Here is a 20,679-nt window from a genome sequence, read left to right as displayed (position 1 = left end):
GCAACCATATATTCAAGATGTAAAGTCAGCACTTCCAGAAAGCACCATGAGATCCCGCATTAGTCATGGCAACTCCCTGGCCTCATGTTGCAACTCTTGGCTCTTCTGCCTCTTGCAGGTATCACAAATCAATCTTGACATTCCTTCTAGTTGAGTCCAAAGAAGCCTCAGGGTATTTTCCATCACAACACCCACTATTCAACCTACTAGTTATTATGAGAAATACAAACTATTTTTAAATTTGGTACAACATCAGAATTGTATTGTCAGTCAAACAGAGGAAGCCCATTTTAAAGCTAACAGATTGATTTTATGATAGTAAACTCGCTTTATTGTTTGAGGCCCAAAGAGTCAATCCATCACTCAGATTAAAAGACAAGATCTCAATAGCTAGTTTCATATTTATTAGATACCTGACTCTCAGTCTCAGGAACTTTTCTTTCTTTGAGAGACAGAACTATCAAAAGAGCAAATTATGAAATTTCAAATTAAAATTAACAAGAAAGGCACAGACTGGACCACTTAAAAATAGTCCCCAAAAAGTGCATTCCATTGTTCTCACTTTTTTTTTTTTCCAGAAATCCTACAACAATGTAGCTGTCAGAGTAAAAAAGATTAAAACCTCCAATTGCAATGTCTCTCCAAACAATTGTGAAGAATGATGTAGCTGTACTAATTATATAAGAGATAAATGAAGCCCACAAATTAAGTGAGGGCACTGGAAACAGATGATGTTATTAATGTAATTCTGCTAAATTTTAAAGGGCACCTATAAATGTGAACATTTTTCTCAGGTTCAACGATTTTCCTCTCCATACTTCAAATCACAGGATCAAAATGGGTATTCAAGTGGTTTTGTCATGGAGATTTAATGTCTAAGGTATTTCTGATGGAGGGAAAAATGTCAGAATATAAAAAGGCAATTAAGAAAGAAAGCTTTGCAAATGCCTGTTCTTGTAGCAACCTTGTGGAAGAGTTCATATTAGTTGTTGCTGACTTTTCTGTGTTGAGTCATCAAAGCCCTAACTGCTGAGCCTTCTTTGTTAGCTCAACTTCACAACGCCAGGCTCTGCAGGGGGAAAATTTTGGCAGAGTACTTAGTTGTTCTTTGGTCTCTCTCACTTTCAGGTAAATTACCTGGAACATTCCAAACTGAGTGAAATAGTATTAAGACTATTGTTTTCATTTTCCTCAACATGCTTATGTAAAACTGGACAATTTTACAAGGGCAGTAATGTAGAGAGAGCATTAGGACATTTCGGGTACTTCAGCTCCTCTTCACATTCCACTGCAAACTGGGAGACTCCAAAATAACTTTGTACAATGTAATGTTAGTATATCCAGTTTTACTGGATTTGAAATGGTATGCACATACAAACATCCATGTGTGTGTAAATGTACCTGTCGGCTTTTCTTGTGAAGGACCCTATTTAAATTCTAAGACTAGGTCTTTTGTACCAGTATGGCATCCTAACATCCTTTCTTTTTCTTAAAAATGTTGACAGCAAAGATTAGTTGCTTTTTTTATGACCCTTATTTTCAAAGCCAAAGGTTCATACTTCTATGTCAGTTTTCTAAACTATTTTGAAGTCCAAATTTTTGAGAACTGTTGGTATAGAAGTAAAGAACTCTTTTATATGCACAATCACCAACATATTTCAAGGAATGTATCTTTTGGAAATAAAACAAATAAATTATAAAAATAAAGTATGATTGTGCTGGTTGGAAAAACATGTTTTATAATAATATATTTGTTAACTCATATATGTAATATTTTAATTACCAAAAATGTTAAAAAAAATTAAAAAATAATTTAAATCACCTATAACCTCAACACTAAAATGTTTTGTTTTATTTTATTTTATTTATTTTTTAAGATAGGGTCTCGCCTTGGGCCCAGGTTGGAGTGCTGTAGTGTGATCATGACTTACTGCAGTGTCAACTTTCTGGGCTCATGTGATCCTCCCACCTCAGCCTTCCAAGTAGCTGGGATTGTAGGTGCATATCACCACACCAGCCAATTTGTTTTGTTTTGTATTTTTTAGCAGAGATGAGGTCTTTCCATGTTGCCCAGACTAGTCTCGAACTCCTGAGCTCAAGTGATTTTCTGCTTCTGCCTCCCAAAGTGATGGGATTGCAAGCATGAGCTACCACACCTAGCCTTTTTTTTTTTTTTTAATATTTTATTGAAAAATTTTACATTCAGTGGGGAGTACCTGTGCAAGTTTGTGACACAAGTTATCTTGCGTGATGCTGAGGTTTAGGCGTCTAATGATCCCATCTACCAAATAATGAACATAGTAACCCAGAAGTAATTTTTAAACTCTTTTCCCCTCTTCCCTACCTCTCCCATTTGGGGATCTCTGGGATTTATCCTTTCCTTCTTTGTGCCCGTTTGTACCCAATGTTACCTCCCACCTATAAGTGAGAACATACAGTAATTGGGTATCTATTCCTGCATTAATTCACTTAGGATAATTGCAACATCTACGTTGCCACAAAGGACATGATTTTGTTCTTTTTTGTGGCTGCATAGTATTCCACAGTCTACACAAGTATCATGTTTTCTTTATCTAATCAATCATTGATGGAAACCTGGATTAGTTCCACATCTTTGCTATTGCCAAGACCAACATTTTCATGTCTCTTCTTTTTCTTTGTATTTTCTTAATATTTATTTTTACAAAAAGGACAATTCATGTGAAATCAATTGCTTATTTTACATTACTTTGGAAGCCTTTAGAAAGATTGTCCATACAGCGGACGTGTTTCAAAATTACACTGATATTATACTGATTGTCCAGGACGATGAACTAACTTTAGAGATGAAAAGCCAGATGGACAGTAAGGTCTTAGAGACAGTGAGATGAAAGCACCCAATCCTTTGCTTAAAAAATTATACTAAGAGAAAGAGCTGGCCCAGAGCCATGTGCATAAGGTTATCCAAAATACATTTAATCTGGGGCTCTATGAAAATATCTTGAAACTAGGGACCTCAAATAGATTGTGTTAGGAAGGCAGGGATAGATGAAAGTAAGATTATCTCCCATTCAACAGACACAAAAAATCTGACTCAGCCAACAGTCCAGGAGGTCAAAGAAGAGACTAAAGTTTTTGATGAAGCCTTGAGCTCTATTGTTAGGTCTTGTACATTTCTGTAAGAAATGAGAAACAGTTTGACTTGACTTTGCTTGGCCTTTTGGCCTGCAAAAATACTAAGGCAGGATGACATTTCGGCTACAAATTTTGCAGCTGTGTAATCACTGGGGTCTGGGAGACCTTACTATACTTGGTTCAGCATTTGAATTCCTTTTGAGACCAAGACAATAGAACTTATAATTAGCAAACTACCACAAGTCTCAGAGTATGACACATGAATAGAACTCTTCCTTTTCCTCTTTCCCTGCACAAGAACATAAAAATAGAACAAGTAACTAGTATATTTGTACTTCTCACAACTTTAATAAAAAACATATCTAAAGATGGAACTCAGTAAGAACAACATCCAGTAGCAGATTAATTATTTTTAATTTCTTATAATATTGTGGCTTATTGTTGACATGAAAAAGTAAATGTGAACCTATGAGAAAGGGATGTGTCCCAATTGTTGTCCTTTCCTTACATTTCCAGTATTGCAAATCCAGCTCGGGGCCTTATTATTTTTCCTAGGCCACTGAAATATCTCCTCTGATTTAGTCTCTCCACTTATTCTCGCTTTGCTCCAACTCATTCATGGATGCCAGATGAATGTTCCAATATCACAGCCCTGATTATGTTCATTCCCAGTTCAGAAACAGTATGTAGGCTGAATGTGGTGGCTCACGCCTGTAATCCCAGCACTTTGGGAGGTCAAGGAGGGCGGATTACCTGAAGTCAGGAGTTCGAGACCTTCCGGGCCAACATGGTGAAACCCCGTCTCCACTAAAATTACAAAAATTAGCCAGGAGAGGTGGTGTGTGCCTGTAGTCCTAGCTACTTGGGAGGCTGAGGCAGAAGAATCACTTGAACCCAGGAGGTGAAGTTTGCAGTGAGCCGAGATTGCACCACTGCACTCTAACCTGGGTGACACAGTGAGACTCCGTCTCAAAAACAAAACAAAACAGTATGTGACTATTCATCATAGGAAAAGTAGGAATTGAACACTCAAGGTTCCTCAAAATCGAATCCCTCCTTAGTTTTATAACCTATTCTTCTCTCCAATCCTGTGTGATTGAGTTTCCAAAGGAGTTTCTTGGCTGGGTACAGTGGCTCACACCTGTAATCCCAGGATTTAGGAGGCCTAGGCAGGAGGATTGCTTAAGCCCAGGAGTTTGAGACCAGCCTGAATAACATAGTGAGACCCCTATCTCTCCAAAAAGTATTTTTTCAAAAATTAGCCAGGCATGGTGGCTCACATCTGTGGTCGCAGCTACTCAAGAGGCTGACATGGGAGGACTGTCCGAGCCTGGGAAGTTGAGGCTGCAGAGAGCTATGATGGTGCCACCACACTCCAGCCTAGGCAACAGAGCAAGACCCTGTATCACAAAAATTTAAAAAAAATTAAAAAGAAGCTTCTTTACCCTTTCTTCATGTGCTTCAAGCTTTGCTGCCTCTGTTTTTTTGTTTGTTTGTTTGCTTTGTTTTTCTCCTCTCTTGCTATTTCCTCCAAAAAGATTGCAATTCTCTCTCAAGATTCTGTTTATCCCCCAGGTCAACCAGAACAGTCTTGACTCTGAAGCCCTGCAGACACACGACCAGAGGCAATCACTCCTTCCTCTGATCCTCCATAGAACTCTCCTCTATGCCTACTTGTTTGATTTTATCTTGCTCTTTAAGTGGATGTGCCTTATTTTCCGCTACTGGATAAGGGAAAGGACAGAATGCTAAAAGAGCCCTTGTAAGTTCAGACCATTTTTGAAAAACAGACTTTCTGGTATCTATATGCAGAGGCCTCTGTATCTGAAGAGGCAGCCACCTTCCACTCTTTCCCATCTGCAACCAGCTTGGCTCTTCGACAAAGACTCCGTCCTTGACCAAACTTCAGTCAGGTCCTTCTGAAGCTCCTTCCCAAGCAGGCCCCTACCTTGGCACTTCTGTTTCTGTCTCGGCATCACTCAGTTGTAGCAAGATTCCTGCTAAGTCGGTTTATCCAGAATTCCCCACCCTCAATATCTGATCCCCTTCTGTGTCTGATCAAATTCCTCACTCCTCATCATCCCCCAGATGACATCTGCTCACTCCGCACTGTCTGCAGCTAGAATCCCCAAAGGTCTGTTTCCTAGGAATCCCCCTTACTCGCGAGGCTTCCTCTCAGGAATTTTCCATCCGCTGACTCCAGGCGGCTCCTTGGCTACACATCCCCACTTGTCCATGTTGTGTTCGCAAGTGATCCCAGTTCTATGCTGAGGTCTCTTTCCCATATTGTAAGAGTTCCTCAATCAAACCTGATTTTTCCACATTAACTATGGTCTGGCTCTGGTTTTTCATTAACACTATCCAAGGGCAGGGGGGATAGCCCTATCAGTCATTCACACTATATATTATAAATGATATATATCAACACTTCATATTATCAGTCTCGTATATTGAGATGATTCTACTTGTGAGATCTCCCATCTTAACTTCCACAAAATAGCTCTTAACAATGAACATAATACTGTCTTATGGACCACTTTGTTTGATTTTCACAACTTTATGAGATAGGCTGATGTTAAAAGCCCATACTATGAAGGATGAAAATAAGGCTCAAAGAGGTTAAGATACTGATCCATAGTAATATAAGTAGAAGTAACATTTAGCAGTGAAGGAAACTCAGAAAGATTATTAGACCTATTTGCAAGTCTATGCCTGGAGGTAAATCATGTTTTTTTTTTTCTTGTCATAGTGAGCATATAGTTGAGAAAATAAAAAAAAAAAGAAGATCACATGGAGAATGCTTCTTCCTCACTACTTTGTTTTGCTGTTGCTCAGCAGAGAAAAAAATAGTAAAAAATGGTAACATTATTGAACAGTTACTAAGAGGTAGGCACTACGTAAACACTTTATATGTAACTACCTTATTTATCTCTCATAGTAGTATTCATGAGGTACCTATTATTATACCACACAGGCGAGGAAACAAGATTAGAAAATTAGCTTGCTCAAGGTGGAATGGGGATTTGAACCAAGATCTATGTGCTTTAGAGCCCACATTTCTAACTTCATTGCCAGTGCTTCTCAAATTTTCATGTGCCCACGAGTCACCCAAAGAACTTATTAGTTGCAGATTCGGACTCAGTAGGGCTAGGGGGTTGCAGGACGCAGAGGACGAGAGAGACCAGTACGGGTGAATACAGGAGGATATTTATTTTGAGGTATGCACTGGCTCAGTGGATTCACATCCAAAAAGCTGAGCCTCGAACAAAGATGGAGTGGGGCTTTTTATAAGCAGGCTTATAAAAGCAAAACAAAGGCCGTTAATCATACAGTGCATAACTTGGGGCCTTGCATAGCTGGTGGCCTTGTAGCTGCAGCAAAAGAAAAACAAGAACTGGCTAAACACAGACATTTGTAAAACAGTCATGCTTCAGAGGCCAGGGAAAGGAGTAACAGTAAAGGAATTTGTCTTTCTCTCTTTTTTTTCCTCTCAACCTTGCTCTGGAGGGGTGGGGTGGGGGGTGCTGTCTGGAGCTCATTCCTTTGGCCTTGGCTTTTCGGACAGCATTATCTTATAACTGTCCTTGAAGTGAGCTGCTGTGCGGAGGAAAATTTGTCTCTTTTTCTTTTTAACCCTTACTACAAGGGTAGGGTCTCAGACTCTGCATTTCCAACAAGCTTCTAGGTGATGCTGCTGCTGCTGATCCTTACATCACACTTTAGTACCAACTTCTCTACACTCCCCTCAGAAAGTGCTGGAGTCAGTCAGGCAACTCACTGGAGTTCAACTCTAGGGGCTGGCCTGGGGAAGGGGAGAAGTGAGGAGAGAGGAACCCACAAGCTGTCTTAGCCAAGTCTACTATTCCATCTTTTCTGAACACCCCAACACCATTCTCTGTGCAAGGCTTTATTGCCTCCAGCTTTAAGTCATGCCTTCCTTGTTCTTGAATAAGAAGCGCAAACATTTTGAAGCAGAAACAACATTGTTTTGGGTAATACTTCATGACGTCTTTTGTACCGCACCCTCCTTTCTTCTGTCTAAGACACAATCCTATCTCCACCTACATTACTTGCCTTTCACAATGCCTTTCCTTAGTTCTTTCATTTGACACATCAGCTCATATAAGATATTCTTTAATTGTATCTAGCTTTCCATCATTAAGCATCAATTTGTATTAAATTTGTTTATAAAGAAACAAATAGAATATGTTAACTACTTTTTTCTAAGATGGGGATCTCCAACATAAGTTACACAAGCTGCAAATATGGGTTTGATTAATTCATTTATTCATCCATTATTTTTCAACATCTGCTATGTGCCAGGCACTGAGCTAGGTTTGCTGTCATGAGCCTTATGATTCCATTTAGAAATCAAAACACATGATGTTATGCATATATGTATACTTACATATTTACATATATTAATGCACACATATTTTATGCATATGTATTTACACATATTTACATATACTAATGTGTGATACTACAAAACAGAATTTTATGTAATTGAATAAATGTACTTAGTTTTAACTTTTGTGCACTGATTCAGATGCTGTGCTATACTCTGGTAATTAATGTTGCTTCTCAGTATAAAATCTCATTACATTTAGTTAGCCTCTGCAGACATTTGCTCTTGTATGTTTCCATGCACACACAGAATCTCCTCTCACTTTTGGTGAAGTGAAAATGAATCCATTTTTATTAAATTTATCATTTCAAATGAAATGCTTGTCCTGGGCCACATTGTCAGGCTTTAACTGGCTTCTTAGTCTTACAAATTAAGTTTAAAACTCTGCCTCCAAATCACAAATCACTTTCTCTCTCCAAATCTTCCTTAGAAAGTTACCAATTTCTGTGGCGGCAGAGTGAAGCCATTCCTCATGCTCACTCACACTTCTTTTTTCCCTTTTACTTTGTTTACTGTGTGCTAGGAGCTTGACATGCAATTTATTTTTATTCTCACAATAATCATGTCTGACAAAGTGCATCATTGTCTCCATTCTGCAGATAGAAACTAAGGCTTAGAGCAGTGAAATACTAACCGCTAACATGGGCAGGCCACGACATATATGCAGCAGGCATTACACTACGAAATTTACCGTATCATCATCCATTGCTCACCCTGCCTATAAGAAGAATCATTTAATTGTCTCCATGTTACAGAAGAAATGTGGAGGAGGAAGGGCTTAGTGCTTAACCCAAACTTACACATCAGTTACCGACAGAGCTGAGAGCCAAGTCCAGAGCCTGGGCTGTTGCACAGGACACCTCCCCGTTCACCTGATGAGAGTCCCACAGCTGGACAGAAGGTAGCAGGGTCAGGACACCGAGGGCTGTCTGAGATCAAAGACCCTGAGCTCAGTAACTGTGCACATGGCTTCTTTCTTCAGAACCATCCTTCTAAATCCAAAGGATGGCTTTAAATATTTACCTTATTTTAATTGGATGGAACACAGCACCCTGCTGCCTAGCACCTTGTAGTTAGGAAAAGGAAAGTAATAATAATCCGATTATCTTTATCTCTTCACCCACCAGCATCTGTGCCATGAACTCTGCCTCTGTCCCTGCATCACCCAGGGAAAACCCACCCAATGTCCTTCTCCCGCACTCAAGATCCCTACTCCTGCAATAGTCCTCTTTCTCATCCATCCTCAGTTTATCCTTCCTTCCTGGGTTACTTCCACCATTTCACAAATAGGCTTTAATATCTCCTAGCTTAAAAAAGCCCTCACAGGGTCCCAGGTCCTGCCTCTTCCATTGTTCTGCAGCCCCTATCATACAATGTTTCTGCTCCCTTTTAAAACTGAGCTTACTTATGAGGTCATTTGTATCAACTGCCTCGAATTCCTAAATTCCAATTTTGCTTTTTAACTCATTTCAAATCAGACTTACATCTTTTCTATTGCCTTAGGTCCATCTGGGCAGTTAAAATACCACAAACTAAATAGCTTATAAACAACAGAAATGTATCACTTACAATTCTGGTGACTGGGAAGTCCATGATCAAGGCACAAGCACATTTGGTGTCTGGTGAGGACTTGCTTTCTGGTTCATAGACGGTGCCTTTCACTGAGTACTCACATGATGAAAGGGGCAAAGAAGCCCCCTTGGGCCTCTTTTATGGGGGCACTAATCCCTTTTAACCTCCCAAAGGCCCTGTTTTCTCATACTACCACCTTGGGGATTAGGATTTTAACATATGAATTTAGGGGAACAGAAACATTCAGACCATAGCACTGATGGCTGCAAACATTTCTATAATAAACATTGCATTACTCTTACAGTCAAAATATATACAATGTGTATATATAATACACTATTATATATGACACTGCATATACACACATATAGATAGGTGTGTATGTATACCATAACCCAAAAATACTGTGACTCAATAAGACTATGGATATATGTCAATGTTACTAATGTTACTATCTATAATTCCTACACATCACTGACTCATGTATCAGTCATGTCCATTCTTCATTCTTGAGACCGAACATCTCAATCTGTTTGAATCTGCTTCCAGAAGATTTTATACAGATACAAATTTATCATCAAGTCAGCATGAGCTCTTCTGACTTACTGGTGACTCTGTGTCAGTCCCTTCCACTGCCCCAATTCCTTCCATGCTCATCCACAGTAAACAATCTATCAATTGACTTCCATTCCTTCCTCACATCATTGTTTGAGACAAAACTTAGCTTACCCTTGAAATCACCATATTCCCTTTAGCTCTCTCCTCTCCAGAATTCCCCCCTTCCACTACCCAGATCCATGTGGAGGGGTGGGGCTGGCTCACCTCCACTGTCGGCTATTTCTAGATGAACTATTCGTGCATCCAACTGCTTATTCTCTTGTGTTGTCCACACTCTCTTGTTATACTTCCTCTCAAAACCACTTACATATCAGCAGTGCATTCTCTACCATGAAGGAGCTGCCTTTATCTGAGAGTCAGATAAAGATGTGCGCACAATGGCAATGAAGGGTGAAAAACCTCTAAGTCAGTGTCTCTCCAGGAGCAAAGAGAGAAAAACAAACTCAGACTTGGGGAAAAGGGAGCAAGAAGAGACATCCCACACATACTTTGAAGCATCAGTGAAAACTATTAAAGATAAGTCATGATTAATAACAGGAAGAGACACTCATGAGCTTGGGGGTGGATAGGGCAGAGCAGCCTCCTAGAGAATCTTTCTTTCAGGGTAGAGGGTAGAGTAGAAGTTAGGAAATGATGAGAAACGCAACTTGAGAATTAAGCAAAAATTAAATAACATGCTGAGGAAACTAGTTTCGTTTTTTCTTTTTAAGTCAGTGGGGACTCTGATTATTTCAAACTGTGAAATAGTTAATATTTACTGTGGGCTTACATTGTGCCGGTTGCTATTTCCACAATACTCCTGTGAGGTAGGTGCAATTATTTTTTTCCATTTTGTAGATAAGAAAACTGAGAGACATAGAAGCTAAGCAATTTTGAGCCAGCTAGGAAGTGGCTTAATTTGAATTATGATTACTTTTTTTTTTTTTTTTTTGGAGAAAGAATCTCGCTCTGTCGCCCAGGCTGGAGTGCTGTGGCACCATCTCGGCTCACTGCAAGCTCTGCCTCCTGGGTTCACACCATTCTCCTGCCTCAGCCTCCTGAGTAGCTGGGACTACAGGCCCCCGCCACCACGCCCGGCTAATTTTTTTTTGTTTTTAGTAGAGACGGGTTTCACTGTGTTAGCCAGGATGGCATCGATCTCCTGACCTCGTGATCTGCCCGCCTCGGCCTCCCAAAGTGCTGGGATTACAGGCGTGAGCCACTGCGCCCAGTCGATTACATTTTCATTTCAGAATGATAAAGGGATGTTTCTCATTTTTGAATTGCACCTAGGGTAGAGATATGGAGAAGTAGGGAGAAGCAGAAGACCTCGGTTTTGCTATTCTGGTTTTGGGAGTATAGGGTGAAAAGCCATGTGGAGTTGTCCAGCTGGAGATATAGATGTGGACTAGGGGAAAATGTCTAAGCTGAGGCACAGCTTTGTGTCACTGGACTGAAGGTTGAGTTAAGTAAAGGAAAAAGGAAAAAATCTGAACCAAAGTTTGGGGGGTGGGAAGGGAAGGAAATCATCAGTTTAGCAGTAGATAAAAGAAGAAAAGGAAAAAAAGAGAAAGAAGAAAAGAAGGAGAGGAAAAAATGAGAAAGAGGCCGATGAGATGAAAGAGGAGATTCAAGAAGAGAGAGGTTCCTTCGAATCCAAGAAAAGAGAGAATTTCAAAAAAGTCAATAGTAACGAAATTTACAGAGGAGTCAAGAAAGTTAAGGACCAAAGATTCTTGAGGGTTTATCAACGAGAAGGTCTTTACTCATTCTGGCAACCACAGTTGGAGCGATGTGGTGAAACTGCAGTGGGTGGAGGAGGTGAAGGGAAGATGATGAAATTGAATTGGATAAGTGGGGTCATGGATGGTGACAGGGAGAGAAGGCAGGTGAGACTGAAATCAATGGAGAGCCTAAGAGGAGGTGTTTGTGTTTTCTTTATAAACCAAACATTTAAATATGAAAGACAAATAATCAAAAGAATTAAAAAGTATGAAGACACAGGAGAGGGCAAATATAAAACCAATGCACAAAGGGATAAGATCCAGATTTCTTCGTGGCGTCTTCTGAGTCTATCCTTTCCTCACTCCCGTGGGTAGTTTTCCTTGTTTAGTCCTTCATCTCTTCTTACCACAGAAGAGTGACATATCTATGCATTTCCCCACTCTCGGTCAGTTTCCACATATTGTTGCCCAGTTAATTTTCCTTAATGTTATTCCTCTACTCAAGCTCTTTCAGTGTTATTCTGTTACTTTTAGTGTAAAATCGAAGTTCCTTAAGATACACAAAGTCATTCTCACTCTGGCCTTGCCTGCCTTTCCTCATCCTTATAACTCACACACCCACATCCACACACATCACAACTCTGAAGCTATCACTTGCATTCAAATTCCTACCCATGATCCCTTGCAGTACCCTCTTTGTGCCTATATAAATCCTGCCCTTTCTCAAGTCTCATATTATATCACCTTCTTATAGACGGCTATCTCTATGTCCCTGAAGCCACATATTACCTTTTATTCTACCTTAGCATGCCAATTAACATGTCATTTCCATGAACATTTTCCAACAGTGCTTATATGTGCCTATCACTGTGAAAAACATCCAAACGTGCTAATGATATAGACCATGATAACTTGGTCACGTGACTTCTATCCAGCATAATACTTAACAGCCATAGCATTTTAAAAAAATATGTGTATAGCTTGTCATTAATACTGGACTGCAAGCTCTTCTTTCTTTTTTTTTTTTGAGATGGAGTCTCGCTCTGTCGCCCAGACTGGAGTGCAGTGGCCGGATCTCAGCTCACTGCAAGCTCCGCCTCCCGGGTTTACGCCATTCTCCTGCCTCAGCCTCCCGAGTAGCTGGGACTACAGGCGCCTGCCACCTCGCCCGGCTAGTTTTTTGTATTTTTAGTAGAGACGGGGTTTCACCGTATTAGCCAGGATGGTCTCGATCTCCTGACCTCGTGATCCACCCGTCTCGGCCTCCCAAAGTGCTGGGATTACAGGCTTGAGCCACCGCGCCCGGCCAAGCTCTTCTTTCATACACATAGGCTGTGTATTAAAGCATTAGAACAGATCAGCTACATGGTCCATTTGGAGAACATATAACAGGAATTGAATAAGTATTCTGCTGAAAGGACATGTCAAAATTGGATAGGGTTTGCAGTCTCAGAACACTAAGAAATTGTGTAAATTGAATTTTATTTTTTTTCTGTGATACTCTAGATTGTGAATATTGCACATGCATTGCCTTTTCCTTTGGTCAAATTATAAGTTCTTTTTTTTTAAAGCATTCTTCTATGTGCTTTGAACTTATTTCTCCTAACATTTGCATGGATTGTGCATGTTGCTTAGTACAAATGTTATGCTTTAATTTTCAAGTCCGTTTCCAAAACTTTTTCACTGTAAGCCCAAGAACTCTCTCATTTCTCTTGGAATGTAACTTAATTTCTCCATGTTATGGAACTATGTTAAAAACTCTCTTTTAGTTAAAAAGTACCACCCATAAACTTTGAAGCTGTATTTTTATGAAAGTAACCACCTCTATTATTTCACGTGACTACTCCCGGTTCTCTATGGCTGTTCTTTAGTTATATTTTTTTTGTAGCCATTCCATTATAGTTACTTTATTTTTGATGTCCATATTTTGATACTATTTTTGTTTTTGATATAAACACTATTCTATAATACATTTTGATACCTTAACCTTTCCTAGCTTTTCTGCATTGTGTTTGTTTGGTGTTTTTTTGTTTTTCATCACATAGGTATTTGTTTCCCAAAAGTTTCTTTAACTTAAACGTACCATCTATTATTTTGTTTTATTTTTTGTTTCTGGTGTGGATTTTCTTTTCCTTTCAGTCCACATGTTCCTTTGGCAATTTAAGGATTGCTTCTTTAAAATGCATTGTTTTCATCTGGGCCATCTGAAAAGTTGAATTTTGGTTTTTAATCTGTCATCATATAATGTACTACAATATCACTGGAGGACTACTGTGTTTACTATCTCCACTGAATGTGCCATTTTGAATCTAACTATAAGGCTTCCCACATGTTGTCCCACAGTATCCTGGTGTTCAAGAGAGAAGCCAGTACCCTCAAACTCCAGCGGCTGGCAGGACTTGGGCAGGGCCCTAGTCCTCAGAGGCAGGCATAGCTGAGTGCATCTGGTGCTGTGCTTAAAGTCTAGTCCAGCTGCAAATACGGTGGAGACACTTGGCTCCTGCTGCTCTTCCGTGATACTCTGAGCACAGCTGAGGGGGTTCTGCCATTCAGATATCAAGTTCAGTGCCTATCACAGACAAGGAGCCATGAGCTGATGGAGGAAGTAGCGGTACAGGTTGAACAGCAGGGAGCATGGTGTTCAACGGAGAAGAGGAGGGGTGGGAAGGCCAGGCTGGGAATTCCTGCTGAAGAAAGCTGTCCCAAGCAGGGACCACCTCTCTGTCTTCATATCAAGCCAATACTTGGGTCCAGTCCCCAGGCCATGGGACCGTGCCTTGGCCCTGTGTATCACAGTTTTGTTACTCACAGTGCAGTCAGCTTCATCAAAGTGCATCAGCTTCATCTGAAAGCTTGTCAGAAATACAAAGGCTCATCAGCCCTTCTGAATCAGAATCTGTATTTTAATGGTGACTGTATGCACATGAGTGTTTGAAAAGCACTGTGTCAAAGGGTCTACTCTGGCCTTCTCCTCATCTCTCTCATCACAACCCTCTCCAAGGGACAGGCCGATGAGAATTTTGGTTCCTTCTAGACCAAGTTTCACGCAACCAGGTCCTTCAAATTCTTTGTCCTAAAGCTCACAGTCCACCCCCATTTAAGGCATAGAATAATCTTTCACTGATGCATTCCCATTGTGCACCTGGAACCCAAATACATTTGTGATCAAGGGAGAGGCATGAGGACATGGCGAGAAGCTGTTTGGGCTTTCAGGCTGAGAGTCCACATGCAGGCTCTGAGGCTGAGGACCCCGGGGGAACAGGACTGAGCCAGGGATGGGAAGAGGGGTGGGTGGGAAATGGGTGTAGACCTAGGACCTTCAATTGCACTTTTGTTCCTAGTCACTTAGTCTATTATCTACTTGTTCTTACAAAGCATCAAGGATTGAGTTCGCTTCTGTCCATTTGCAGCTGATATGTTCTTTTAGTGATTTCAAGCTATGTGCAGGGTGAGGGCTATAAAAACATTCATGCCTTCTAAGAATTTTTCAAATACTTGATACTAAAAGGTTAGGATGGGTTCCAAAATCATTTGCCTTATCCCAAGAGGTTTCAACATTACATTTGTCAATGAAAGAAAGTAATAGCTGTTAGAATCTTTAAACATAATTTCAATTACAGGAAACTTCTGAATGGCTATAAAATAGGTTTTTACATTTTCTGTCATCTACTTGTTCTTACAAAGCATCACACAGACAGTGACTATCAAGACTTTGATGAAAGGAAAACCATATAGTAAATATCAAAAGCCTTAAAAATGTGTGTACCATTTGATCAAGGAATTTCATTTCTGGGACTATATTCTAAGGAAGATATTCAGGGATATGTGTAGAAAGTTATTAACAATGATTTTCATCAATATTAATTTTTAACACGGAATACTGGAAATGATCAGGAATATTTATGTATATTATAGAATATTATGCACATTTTCTGTGAATATAAATATAATGGTATTTAAAAAGAATGTTTAGTGATGTAGCAAAATGTTAGAGCAGAAAATAAATTTACAAAACCAAATAAAAGACTTTGATAAAACCATTGATCAAGAATTACAGGTCATCATTTCTATATACCTGATAATATAAATTTATACAAATTTCTGCTTCTCATTACAATCTTTGAAAAGATTTTATTTGGAAGTTCTATATAAATTCAATACTTAGTATTCCTCCCAATGCTTTTTATTTTCTCTTCTTTTAATACCAAGGATATAAACTAAATTTCTTTCACAAAATTTCATATAGATACTCCAAAATCCTATGTAATGTGCCATCCAAATATTGCCATTTTATGTACAGAATAAAGTGGAAAAGGGTAAGAAGTATGTGGCCAGCCACACACAGCTGATGAAGGAAAGCTGAGGTACGCAAGGCAGGCAGGGTTGGGAGGGATACTATACTGCACATTATATGTAGTGTGTTTTTGGATCACAAGAATCTACTACTTCTGACTTTTATTGGATGCACATTCTTTAATAAAGTGGGTGCCCTTCCTTTGCACAATTTTAAAAACAGATTTTTCTTCTCAACAGATCAGCTTCAATTTTTTTTAACATTTTCCTAACATATGATTATCATCTTCCAAAGACCCAAAAGTGCTGTCAATGTGACAGAAATCAGAATGTAAATATTTTACAAACAGCTGTCAAATCTCAATCGGCAGCAAACAAAAAACCCCGGAATTGCTGTAATCTATCCACGAGGCGATATCATTTAATTGACAGATAAGACGTTTTTCTAGTTTTCCTCTTCCTGTCAGTATTTTTAATACATTAACACCATGTGCCATTCTGGATAGTCACTGTGACAATTCCCTTGAAGAAAGAATAAACTCTGAAATGCGCTAAGGGAAATGCCTGGCATAGGGACGGACTTTTGTTTCACAGGGTATTTTTCACAGTCATTGTTATCTGGAATGTTTGTTACTAACATGGATTAAACACTGGCATCAAGGGAATATTGTCATGCCCATAAAAACAGGGAAAATTTTGCTCTTAGCAGTTCAATAATTTATTATTTCATTCCTTCGGGCCTTCATTCAACAAACATTTCTCATTGTGCATGTGCCAGGTTTAGCCAATAAATCCATGTAAGATCCAAAGAATGGAGCCCTGTCACCCAACGTCATAGATCAGAAACGTCACTGAGTAAAGATCCCTGAAACAGTCCCACCCAAGGATTTACTGCTATTTTCTATTTATACCTCTGTCTGTCCTCTGTTCTTCCTATATTGTTTCTTCATCTTTTTCTTTCTCTGTTTTTCTTTTTTTTTTTTTTGAGACGGAGTCTAGCTCTGTCGCCCAGGTTGGAGTGCAGTGGCTCCATCTCGGCTCACTGCAAGCTTCGCCTCCTGGGTTCCCGCCATTCTCCTGCCTCAGCTTCCCAAGTAGCTGGGACTACAGGCGCCCGCCACCATGCCTGGCTGATTTTTTGTATTGTTTAGTAGAGACAGGGTTTCACTGTGTTAGCCAGGATGGTCTTGATCTCCTGACCTCACGATCCACCCGCCTCGGCCTCCCAAAGTGCTGGGATTACAGGCGTGAGCCACGGCGCCCTGCCTTTTTTTTTTTTTTTTTTTTTTCTTTTCTTCCCATCTAAGCAAAAGACACACTGGGGACCTCTATAAGAACTGCTTAATTTCTTTTAGGATATTTAACATAGGGTATTTTCTGACTCTATATTCATTTACTCAACAAACATTTACTAAGCTTCTTGCAGGGGCAGGCATTGTTACAAGTATGGTGGTTTTGGCAGTGAAGAAAACAGACAAGGCCCTGCCCTCATGGAGCTTAGATCATATTACAATGGAGATAAATAACAAATTATAAACAGGTGCGACAGATTCATCACGTCTTACCTAAATCCCTTAAATGACATATGTAAGTATTTTGTCCATAAGGGGTTATTTTCATATGCCTTAAGAAATAAAACTTCCAGTTTCTGAAGGGAATTAAACCTGGGTGTCCGAGATGGTGGTTATTTAGAGAGAGTGGTTAGGAGAAGTCTTGGCAGTTGAGATTTGACTGGAAGGGTCAAGTAGTAAGAAGAGCCAGGGGCTCAGTGCCAGGCCCCCGAGGGCGAAGAACAAAGAGAAATAGTCAATAAATAAAGACAGGGAGACTTGGAGTATAGGAAGAAAGAGAGAAAAGTACAAGTAGAAACCAGATCATATCAGATTTATAAGTCATGTTAATGCATTTGGATTTGATTCTAAATGTAGGGGAAGGAATTGAAGGATTTTGAGCAGGTCTCAAATAGGAGAATAACACGATCTGACAGAGGCTTCCCAAAGCAGACGCTGGCTGTGACAGAATGTAATTTTGTGTGTTAAGAATGAAAACCATGTTGACTAACATGAAGCTAATGCCATCATCCAGGCAAGACAAGATGATGGCTTGGAGTAGAGTCATAACAAAAGAGACAAGGGATTCAGGATGTATTTGGAAGAAATAAAAGGAAAACGAAAATAACTGGTCACTCTTAGGTTCAATGGACAGAAATAAAAACTGTTGCTTTGAATAGATACCAGAGTATTTCCCTGCATTAGCAATGGAGACCCAAGAAGGTAAGCTAGTATTTTGTACTAACAGCATATCAGAATACCTTATACCATCAATTTACAAATAAGCAGCAAAGGTCCAGAGAGGTGAAATGGCTTTTTGTAATGCCAAAAATTGCTGAGCTGTCCCCTGCATTTCCAGTCCCTTATTTTCCAGCCAAAAGATTTTTCCATTATCCAGTTCCCCCATCCCCCAAGTCGGCTCAGTGCCTTATGCAATGCCTTGTATAACTTTCTTCAGAAAGAAATTTCATTATGTGACTTAGTTTTTAAGCTATATATGTATATTTTTTCTGAACCAAGTCAGTAAGAGTGAATTAATGAAGATAGTTAGGCAGAGAATACTTAATTCTATGATTGTTGGGTAAAAGCTGAGTTTTGGTGACCATATTTTGACCATTAGTTCTAGACTTTTATTTCAAAAAAAAAAAAAAAAGAAAGAAAATAAGATGCTCAGAATTAATATTTCCTTTACCAACTTTCATAGGCAATTCCAATATAAACTGATTCTCCCAAATCAGATCTTGTTTTCCTCTTTTCCTTTTATTTTCTTTTTTCTCCTTTTCTTTCTTTCTTTCTCTTTCTTTCTTTCTTTCTTTCTTTCTTTCTTTTCTTTCTTTGTCTCTCTATCTATCTATCTTTATTCCTTTCTCTCTCTCTCTCTCTCTCTCTCTCTCTCTGTCTTTCTCTCTCATTTCTGTTATACAGGAACAGACTCAGTTCACTTAGTTTTACAAATGGAAAATATAATAGAAACTCTGTGCTATTGAAGAGTATCGTAGTCAAAGAGTTACTGAGCTGACAATGCCCACTGCCTAACTGTAAAATGTAATCAGCAAAATAAGCTCCTGGAACCAGGCTGTCAGGGCCAGCATTGAGGCAGCTGTGTACAGGGATCAGCCTCTGACAGGTCCAAGTTCAAATCTCACCTGTGCCAGTTACTACCATAGGACAAGTTTCACAGGACAAAGTTCTTCACATCTTAGAGCCTGTTTCCTCGTACATCAAATGGGAATAAAAATACTCGACTTAATAGTACTGCTGTGGTGTTTAAGTAAGATAGGGTAACGCGTCTAGCATGATATCCAGATATAAATGTTACTGAATCAGCTAAGGCTCCATTTGGCTCTGAGTGTCAGCAAACCTAATAAGCTCGTCTAAATTAGGGACTGTATGTGTCTCATGAAACAAGACATCTGATGGTGGGCTTGCAAGAGCTCAAGCTCATTTTATCTTCCCACTCCAGTATCTCCAGTTCGGCTTTTGTTGCTGTGATTGCAAGAAGGGGTGGGGGTGGGGGCGTGATTTCTTGATAGAAGGATGGGATAGGAACAAAGGAAAAAACATTTGAAGAGGAATCTCCTCTTGAAAGACTCTCCCCAGGGACCAAGACTGAGAGCTCATTGGCTGGAGCTGAGTCACATGGCCACAGAAAGAGAATCTGGGAAGATGAGACTATTTTTTAGCTGGGCACTTTGCTGTCCTTACAACATCAAGATTTTATTAGGAAGGAAGAGGGTAGTGATAGGATTTGGCTCTCTGTGTCCCCAACCAAATCTCATCTCGAATTGTAATCTCCACGTGTTGAGGGAGGGGCCCGGTGGGAAGTGATTGGATCATGAGGGCGGTTTCCCCCGTGCTGTTATTATGATAGCAAAGGAGTTCTCATGAAAGCCGATGGTTTTAAAGTGGCAGTTTCCCCTGCACTCTCTCTCCCTCTCTGCTGTCACTATGTAAGACATGCCTTGCTTCCCCTTCGCCTTCTGTCATGATTATAAGTTTCCTGAGGCCTCCCCAGCCATGTAGAACACAATTAATAAATTACCCTTTTGTTTATAAATTACCCAGTTTCAAGTAGTGTCTTTATAGCTGTATGAGAACAGACTAATATAGGGAGATTGGATTTAAGGTAGGATGTTAGCAGTGTTTGCTGGATAGATAAAACATTATTAAGGATAACATCTAAGAAAGATTGAGCTTTTCCACAGTGTTGCTGTTTATGTTCACAATTGTATTTGTACAGCATTCTGAAGAAAGGCAATCTAAATCAAAGGATACTTCTTAAGCTTCTAAGAATTAGACAAGCTACACAATCCTATATATGTACTAATAATTCAAACATTTTGCAATATTTCAAAAAATTCCACATTGCTACAGTTAAACACAAATGTGCTTTTGAAATAAAGTTAACTTATTTCAAATCTCAATCAACATGCCTTTATTTCCATTTTTAAACTGATGAGAAAATGAACACACTTAGCTTTATTAAGACACAAAAAATTGAGTATGACTAATGGTAACAACTGTACATCATGTTGAAAACACCAACTTATAAATTCTTATTCCTTATTAATCTGTTCTCACAGATTGGGCCATCAATTCCCCTTTCCAAGGAAATAGCTCAACTAGAAAAAGGATCTTACCTTATTGTACCTTAGCTGAAGTTCTGACTGTCATTTTTTTGGCCGCTAATCACAATAAAAGTGCTAGAAAAGAAAAACAACAACAAAAAGATGGTATTAACAAATAACCAGGACCCTGAGAAAGAGAACATCAATAGGTTACACAACATGAGTAGAGGCAATCAAAAAAAAATTACAGAATTTTTGAGTTGGAAGTGATTTCCTGGATCATGGTGCCTAACCTCATGTACCTGAAGAGGATGGAGAGGGTCAGAGAAGTTAAGGTACCTGTCACTGGAAAA

At 39.5% G+C, this 20,679-nt stretch overlaps 1 protein-coding gene across 4 annotated transcripts in view; it reads right to left on the bottom strand.

Moving 5' to 3' along the window:
- CHRM3 (cholinergic receptor muscarinic 3) overlaps positions 1 to 20,679 on the bottom strand; it is a 519,207-nt gene that overhangs the window by 257,988 nt on the left and 240,540 nt on the right. For all 4 annotated transcript variants that reach the window (XM_031659808.1, XM_017953451.3, XM_017953441.3 and 1 more), the window contains one exon: positions 20,399 to 20,461. The gene's annotated coding sequence lies outside the window, so the exon portion shown is untranslated. The remainder of the gene's footprint in view (positions 1 to 20,398; positions 20,462 to 20,679) is intronic.

Source organism: Papio anubis, chromosome 1 (genome assembly GCF_008728515.1).
Source record: "Papio anubis isolate 15944 chromosome 1, Panubis1.0, whole genome shotgun sequence".
In the NCBI taxonomy this organism is placed as follows: Eukaryota; Metazoa; Chordata; class Mammalia; order Primates; family Cercopithecidae; genus Papio; species Papio anubis.
The sequence above is the reverse complement of the archived record's forward strand: the minus strand, read 5'-3'. Positions and strand labels throughout refer to the sequence as shown.